General features: G+C 38.6%; 1 long non-coding RNA gene across 1 annotated transcript; it reads left to right on the top strand.

Annotated features, from left to right (window-relative positions):
- The first annotated feature begins 1,467 nt into the window (after positions 1–1,467).
- LOC121904371 lies at positions 1,468–3,010 on the top strand. The gene is made up of 2 exons (XR_006098213.1): positions 1,468–1,714; positions 2,576–3,010. It is a non-coding gene; the product is annotated as an uncharacterized LOC121904371 (long non-coding RNA).
- Positions 3,011–8,551: the final 5,541 nt, after the last annotated feature.

Below are 8,551 nucleotides of genomic sequence, written 5' to 3'. Positions count from 1 at the left end.
CAGCTTGTTTATCCCACTTGCATTTCATAATTAACAATAGCCTTCTATATAAAGCACATAACAATTGAAGTTTATTCAAATATGGAGCCAAGTTGATTAAGATATGTTTGCTGCTGAGCCCCAAAAGACAGAGGGGTTATATTGGTTGTCTTGGCTCAACCCATGTGTTTTTCTACACTGCAGCTAGGATACTGCAAATATACTGTAGTTTGTTGCCAAGCTGTACTAAAACCTGGGACATAATTGGCGATGTTAAATGTTGTTTTCAGGTACTTCATTGTGATTAACCCTGAGAGAGAAACAGAGGCCAGCCAGGGAAAATAATTCCGAAGAAGACAAACAAGCTCACAGTGAATCTTCATCACCACTCTTCTGGAGAACTTGAAGTCACCTCATGTTTAAAATGTTTATCTCTGCCATTCAGTTGTTTCATTTCTCTTTCTCCCACTCTTTTCATTCTTGTTTCTTTCTCACTCAGTGAGCTGTGAGCCTTGAAGCCTGGATGCCAACCATCTGCCAATTAAAAACAGAGGACACTTGAAGGCATTACAATTTGTGTTATCCTGCAATGTGTTTATTTGTGCTTTTATAATTTTTTAAACAGTAGTTTGCAAAGCAGTTGCTGTTCAGGAAATTATAATTAACAGGTTCACATTGACCCCCTTTGAAAGGGCATGAACCTTGAGAATTATTTTTTCAAACATGCATACTTGAATATACTTGGCATATTTGAAAACCTTTGAATAAATGCACAGCTGTCACATGTCTCATCCTCTTTTGTGATAGATAATTAAGGTTTATGTGTTTTTAAATGTAAAAATGAACTGATCTCATTACTGGACCATTAAGATTGAAGACACATTGATATTTACAGTATATATCTGCAATTTTTAGTTGTTTTTATAAATATTAATAAGAAGAAAACTTTTCAGTTGTTTACATTTACAGTAAGAAACTGTTCACGTAGATAACAATAGCAACACTGTAAAATACAGTATATGACTGCAGGTTGAGCCACGGTATCAAACTGTAAACGTCACATTCTACAGTTGAATACTGTAATAATTTTTACAGCAATTAACTGTTAAAATAAATTATGGTAGTGACACTGTAAAAAATGGTAAAATGCTGGCAACTACAGCTGCCAGTAATTTACTGTAATTTTACAAGGAAATTTGTTACAGTGTAGCGAATAGGGATGCCTCACATCAGCCAAAGTCCATCATTCACGGTGATTAAGCCCAAATTCAATGGATGTAGTGTTATGTTGTCATTACACAGTATTTTTAACCCTCACTTGACCAACTCTATAAACATACAAGCGTCTTGAATTGATGACATGAATGTGTGCACGTCTTAAACATGGGAATCTTTCCCATCTTTTCTTTCCAACCCATATGACATGAACATGACCTTAAAGCCCTGCACACCCACACAGGTGTTTCCACTTATTCTGGATGATTAGACCTCTGGCCAAGTTGAACATGGGGAGGGTTACACTGAAAGATTGGGATGTAACTGGACCCCATGTGCTAAAAAGGATGATAAAGGAGTTGTTTGTCCCTTTCTAACAGGTACAACAAAACAGGAGAGTGAGGGAGACGTCATCCAAAGAGCTCTCCACACAATCCCCCAGAAGTGCCAGGCTTTGCAGCAATTTTGCACAGCTGGAATTGCAGGTTGTGATGAAGACTGTCCTTGCAAGAAAAACAATGTCAGTCTATTCAGCAATTTTTTATGTTCAAGTGACAAAGAACATTAGAGATTGTAAGAATTATGATTCTTGTCCATCAGGAACTAAAGAGGGAGTAATGTGTCTACAGAGAGAGGAGGAAGTGATTGTGGTGGTTGGTCAACAAAATGTCATTGACAGTGGCATGGGTGATCATTTGCTGTACACACCATAATCTTTTCCTAACCCCAACCAAGTTGTTTTGCTTAAATCTTATCTTAGCACTTATATTTTTGCAATGGTGATGTGTAACGGTTTTGAAAGGCTCTGATAAATACCTTCTAAAGGGGGCAAAAGGGACGTCAGATCAGAAAATGCTAACATGTGTTGTTCTGAAGGGCAATTACAAATTATATAGTTTGCCATTTAATTTAAATGACATGTTCAATGTCTCAGACAGACCCAAACACAAATGAAAGAAACAACTGTAATACTTTTTTTTAGAAGAGTATCTAATATTCAGAAATGACTGTTTGCAATTTCAGGCATGAAATTCACTATGAATTAAAAAGATCAGTTTGTGAAAGGTACAAACTTGATCCTATTAAACAGAAAATCCAAAAAAAAAGAGTTGATGCTGGACAGGTGGCACTAGAGCAATAAGCACTTGGCTCCAAAGATATGATAAATAGCCTCTTTAAAACATATAGGAAAGCACTCTTCACCATCTTCAAAAGTCAGAAATCATTCCACATGTAAATAAAACAGCCGCCTTCGGTTCTCCTTCTGTTCACATTACTGGAAACTTCTCAAAGCAGACCTCAGCCAGTGAAAGCTGAGGCCTGAATATGCCTCTCCTGGGATCTTTTCTCTATACTTAGCTTTCTTACTTTCTCAACACAGACGCTAAGCCCGCGCACATCAAGAGCGCAAAGGTTTGATGTCCCAGCTGGCAACTGTTGGCTAATTAGCCTCTGTTCTAGTTTGGCTTGTTGCAGCTACACGACTCATCAGCGGCTAATGAACAGTGTTTGTCCGTCTGCAGCCTCTGAAGGGTGCTGAGAGCCGTGGTGGACAACACAAGGAGAGTGTAGTGGCTCCAGCAGTGACCAAATGTTCACAAAGTGGGTTTTCGATCCGGAGAGTGAACAGCTGTTTATCTCAGTTCTACAAAAAGGATGTGTCTGAAATGCAGATTATGTTGGTACAAATGAAATGATAATGTGACTTCATTAAAAGCTGTAATCACATTACTTTTCCTGAAATGTGACAACAAACTATTTTCATTATACTTTTAAACTTATTTTAAATGATTAAATATTTTTTTTTTGATATTAACATGTGTGTATTTTATGCTTGAACTCTTGCTTAGTACAGAGCCGTGGAGATAAAAAAAAAAACTAATTAGTGCTCTCGATTTAATAATTGGTGCGCACGAATTACTTAATTAGTGCTCTCGAATTATCTATTTTGCATGTTGAGGGCACCAAACCCATTCAGTCAGCTGGAAGTTTGAAGAAGGCGACATCAGCTACTTCTTGATGTGGTGAATAAAGAGCTGGTGAAACTTGTTTGATTTGATCTGAGACATGTTGATTTGTAATAACCATACCATATTAATAAGGACTAAAAACCTTTTTAAATCCAAGCATAGTGAGGTACAGCAGGACGAGAGAATGGCATGAAAGTGAAATTGTAAACACAAATAATTGAATGGAGGCTACAATTAGTTATTTTTTCCATGGCCCATCCTGTGCAGCACTTTTCCTCAACTGTGGCTTAAGAGAAAAGTTCCTAGTACGACAGATGCCACTACAGAGCTTCACTAGCTTGTTGCGCTACTTAACACAACCTCTTGACTTTGTACTACATCATAAATTTCTCAAAGAGCTTCAGTGCAAATTCAAGAGGTTTTGATATGTAGTACAACAAGCTAGCAAAGGTAACCACTTCCTTCAGGGATGAAGGAAATAGTACCCAGTGCAAGGTGTGGCTCATTGACGTGTTTTAAAAGTTCTTGGACAACAAAAAGGTCTACAGCAACAATATATCAGGCTTAAGATACATACACAGTACTTGTAAGTAAGATGAATTCATTGTTGGTTTGGCTCTGTACATGAGATTTAATAACAATAAGAAAAATACAGAAAATCACCAGCCTTATCCTTGAAGGGATGTCAGCTCATCACAAGGGGTCAGTGTGGTAGAAGACACATGAATGCTGGGAGAACAGACCGTAAAGTAAGAACTGGAAGTTAGAATAGGCTTTTGAGTTGTAACTTATCTTTTAACGTGTTTTTTTTTTTTACTCACAAAAAGTTAAGGAGATGAAACACTGCAGTCAACCTGATGAACAGTCTGGAAGTGATACTCTTCTAATACCTATATTTTATCAAAATGATTATCACAGTTGAACCCCTGTAGAAAATTTAACTGTATGAGTGCTGACATAGGCTACTGGCTTTTAACTGCATTGAGCATGTGCACCATCTCAGATACTAACATAATTAATCCACATTTAAACACATGAACAGTGGGGGGAGTGTATTAGGATGTGAAATTAGTTAAGCAGCAGACAAACAATAACAGTAATACTGTAAAGTTATGAAGAAAAACTAATAGAGCATTTTTGCTAGTGCTGCTGCCTTTTACCTTAACCCTGTTGGGTGTTTAGTTATAGTTTGGTTTAGTTAAATTATATTAATATTGTACAAAACCATAAGTTTTGAAATAAGACATTCTGGGATGATTTGGCCCTCTTCTGCCCCATAGTGGAGATACTTTTCTGTCTCTAGATACACACAAAGTCTGCTGGAAAATTTTATTAACAACTAATTTCCTCATCAAAGGGTCAGTTACACACTATTCTAATTGTGACAAGTTTTTATGTTGCTAAAAGTCCATATAAACCTCTCAAAACACTGCAATTATCTTCTTTGTTATCCATCAGTATGCTCAGTATTTTCCAAACACCAAAATATTGATAAAATATACTGCTTCAGTATATCTCACTAAAAGTTTCAGGTGGTGTATTTTACCTGAAATGTTAGGTGGGTGTAGAAAGACTGATAGTGGAAACTTACCACTTCTTGTTTACAGTTGCTTCTGTTTTGCTTACGTAAGTCAACCTTCAGTTCCTTTTGTGACTCAATTCATCCATGGGAACAAAGCAATAATAATCATAATAAAAATGTAATTTTCTTATCAATGGTAGAAAATGCTGTGAAGCAAAACAAGCATGACAGTCGTATTAACAAACACAATAAAGGAATACTTTGTGCTGCTGGTTAAATAAAGACTCACGCATGAGAAGAAAGACATATGAATGATATCATCAGTATAATGCAAATTTACATACAAATAATATTACTATAAGAAACATGAGTCCACTCAACAGTCCAGGAAACACAAAGTAAACCATCAAACTGAAACCACAAGGACAGCTGATGAAGATGCGGAGCCTCTTCTGAAGGTACACAAAGGTAAACGACTTTAAGAAGTGAAAAAGGATACAAGTTTAAGGGAGTGTACTATGTTATATAATCATGTTTAATGCACAAAAAGAATCCTTTAACCAGTCCTTCCATTCCCTCCATGTAGAATTTGTGGTCTTGAGATTGCAATGATTAATGGAAATTCAATCAATCTTCATAATATTTCCACAAAAATAGTAAAACTGGAATATCTCCACGTAAAACTAAACACATAAAATTCAGAGCTACTTTTGTCAGCCAAAGTCAAAGAAAAATCCAGCTTCAGACTCCAAAAACAACCTCCTTTTCCCAGAAATTGTCTTGTCAAACAGCAGCAGCCTCCAGGCTGTGTATTGTGCTGGCCAAGCTTCTCCAAGTTCCCAAAATTCAACCAAAATACCTAAAACCGACCCTTTGGTTTATGGGGCTTGTTAGAAATCTATACAGAATGGCTGGATGAACTACAGTTAACTTATAAACTACATTTAAACCTGCATTAATTGATTTTTTGAGGCCACTTGGGTGTAGAGGAAAAAGACGTGAACACAACATCGACATGCTATCCCCTTTCAAGTGAACATGGTGAATTTGTTAACAAACAGTTGCCTATTTACTCATCCAGCAGACACAGAGTGACATTAGCATCGATTTTGAGTCATGTTTCTAACCACCTGGTGAATGTAATCAAATATTTCCTCCTTCAAGTGATCAACAGTCTGTTGGATTCTTTCGCGCCCACATTTTCCCCAAAATAACACAACAGTCTCACAGGTTTTAGTGCAATTTCCTTCTTTTGTTATATGTAGAAAATTCAGTGGTTTTTGGCCCCAAACATTTTGTGAGATCCAGGAGGATTTTATTACCCAAAGTGTTTACTTACAGTGACTATAATCAATATTTTTCATGATAATAGTGTATTAAATGATAAAACATAATGTAAGAAGTGTTGCTCCTTGATGAACTTACAGGGAACTCTGCAGCTCCTGATGGCTTTACAGAGCTGTATATCCAGTTTCAGCTCAACTTTACTGTTTTGGTTCACTCTCAGCGTTCTTACAGCGTCATCTGTTCGGACGCAGCAGGCAGCTGTTTTCAGAGAAAAGGCTCTAAACCCCACTGTGCACTACCTGCTCAGCACCAAACGGCAAACCGACACAGTTAGCGACTAGATGGTGAACATAGTGGAGCATTTAGCAGCTAAAGAGCCAGATATTTCCCTCAGGAGTTTGTAGAGAGCAAAAATAGAGCTAAAAGAGAGTAAATATTGGACTTACATTCACCAGGTGGACAGAAACACAACTCTAAATGAATGATAATGTTGCTCTGTAACTCCTGGATGTGTAAATAAACAACTGTTTGCTAACAAGTATCATGTCAATCTTTACAAGTTGTTTCTGCTGCTCCCAAGTGACCAAAAAAATCAGTTAACGCAGAATTAAGCGAAACCATCCCAGCACACACTTTTCCGGGTCTTCTCCCAGTCTGTGTTGGGTTATGTAGCTCACAGCAGTGTGATGGTGAGCAGAGACACAGAGTCGGAGTGCACAGCTTTGTAGTCGGAGGGGCGGCTTCCTGTCCTGCATTATTAATACCTGATGTTCACAGTTGACCTGGCGCTCAGACACGTCCCTCACCAGGCCATGAATGAAAGAGAGAGAGAGAGAGAGAGTGTGTGTGTTTGTAGCAGAGAGCAAGAGAATTAAACTCGTGCTACAACATCCAGGATGGACACCAGTTCATTGCACGAAATGTCTCCTTTAAGTGAAAGATGGCGCTTGAATTGCTGAAACCTTATCAGAGTCTCATAAGCCGGGTGTGTGAGGTGCTATGCTGCTAATAGTTGTTAGCTCTGTAAGACAAGCGTTGCAATTTGTTCTCGATAATCTGCCTTAGTTCAGCAAGAAATGGCTGTTCATTACTTCCTTCAATGAGAGCAGTTTTATCCAAATACTCGCCAAAGGAAAAAAATGAAATGTAATATAGATAATTTGGCCTGAAAAGAAATAGAGAGCGGAGTGGGGCTGAGCAATCCGTCACAAAGCCCTGTGAGAAAACTTCACTGACAACCATATAATGAGGATCTCCCACCATTTTATTGTGTCTTTATCTCCTCTCTATAAACTAGGAGGGTGAAAAGAAGGAAAAAAAAAAAAATAAGGAGCTGCAGGTTTGGAGCAAATTACCCATGCTTATTTATTCAGAGACGTCGCCTCATAGAGCAACCAACCCCCTGGGTCTTCTCACAGGCCCGAGCGAGCGCCAAATCGCTTTGCTGCTTGGAAAGAGAGAAAAACGACAGAGAATAAAAAGGAGAGAGAAGAGAGAGGGAAATGTAATGTTTTCCAAGAAGTGGTTAACAGAATGAGGACTGAGGTGACAGATAAGAGGAGGGTCGGGATCAGAGATGAGGTCGAGATACAGCAAGAGAGGAAAGGAAAAGAAGAGAGAGGAAAAAGATGGAGAAATGAACATAAAGGGAAGATGACCAAAAAAAGAAAAGAGAGGAAAAGAGTTTTTTTGGGGGGGGGGGAAGTGATCAGAGCATCAGATCAGAACGATAGTTAGCTCGAGCCTCGGAGGGAGGGAAACGAGAGGAGGAGAGAGATTGGAGGAGGTGTGGTGGTGCTGATGGAAACTAACAAGGGAGGCGGCGAGGAGGGGTGGAGGGGCTGGCTGAGCGTCTCCCAGGGGTCTCAGAGGGAGAAGAAGATGGCTCGGCGAGTGCACCCCCCGCAGAGAAACTCAACAGGGGGTCAGCTTTTTGTTTTGGAAAGAAAAAAAAAAAACAGAAAAGCTCCCCACCACTCCCGACAGTAAGAGGCGAAAAACAGAGGCACATACACACCATGTTTCAGCTGGTGGAGGAGCTTTGTTCGGGGAGTTGGGGGGGCTCTTTCTAATTCAGGCTCTCATTTCCCACCCCCACAGTCACACACTTTCACACATGCAAATATAGATATACAGTACAATCGGAAAGTAGGACAATGATCTATTTCTCATTGTTTTGGCTCTCTACTCCCAACAATGTCAACCTTGTCTCCTACAAAATGTGTTTAGGCTACTTATTGTTTTGTTAAATATGTTCTGGAGGAAATGATGCTGGATTACATTTACTAACACTGTTTTCCAATCCAGGAAGTTTTTATTATAGATTAATAGTTTTTTGAGCTATGAAATGTCAGAAAATGTTCGAAATTGTCAATCAGTGTTTCCAAAAGCTCAAGGTGACATCCTCAGATGTCTTCTTTTGTCCCGACCAACAGTCCACAACCCAAAGATACTCAGTTTCCTTTATAGAAGTCTAATGAAACCAAGAAATATTTACATTTGTGAGATTGAAACCAGAGAATTTGGACTTTTTTTTCTTCAAAAAAGACTTGGTCTGAAGTTAGAGGAAGGTCATGCT

This window comes from Thunnus maccoyii, chromosome 9 (assembly GCF_910596095.1).
Source record: "Thunnus maccoyii chromosome 9, fThuMac1.1, whole genome shotgun sequence".
Lineage (NCBI taxonomy): Eukaryota > Metazoa > Chordata > Actinopteri > Scombriformes > Scombridae > Thunnus > Thunnus maccoyii.
This window is presented reverse-complemented; position numbering and strand designations above follow the sequence as displayed.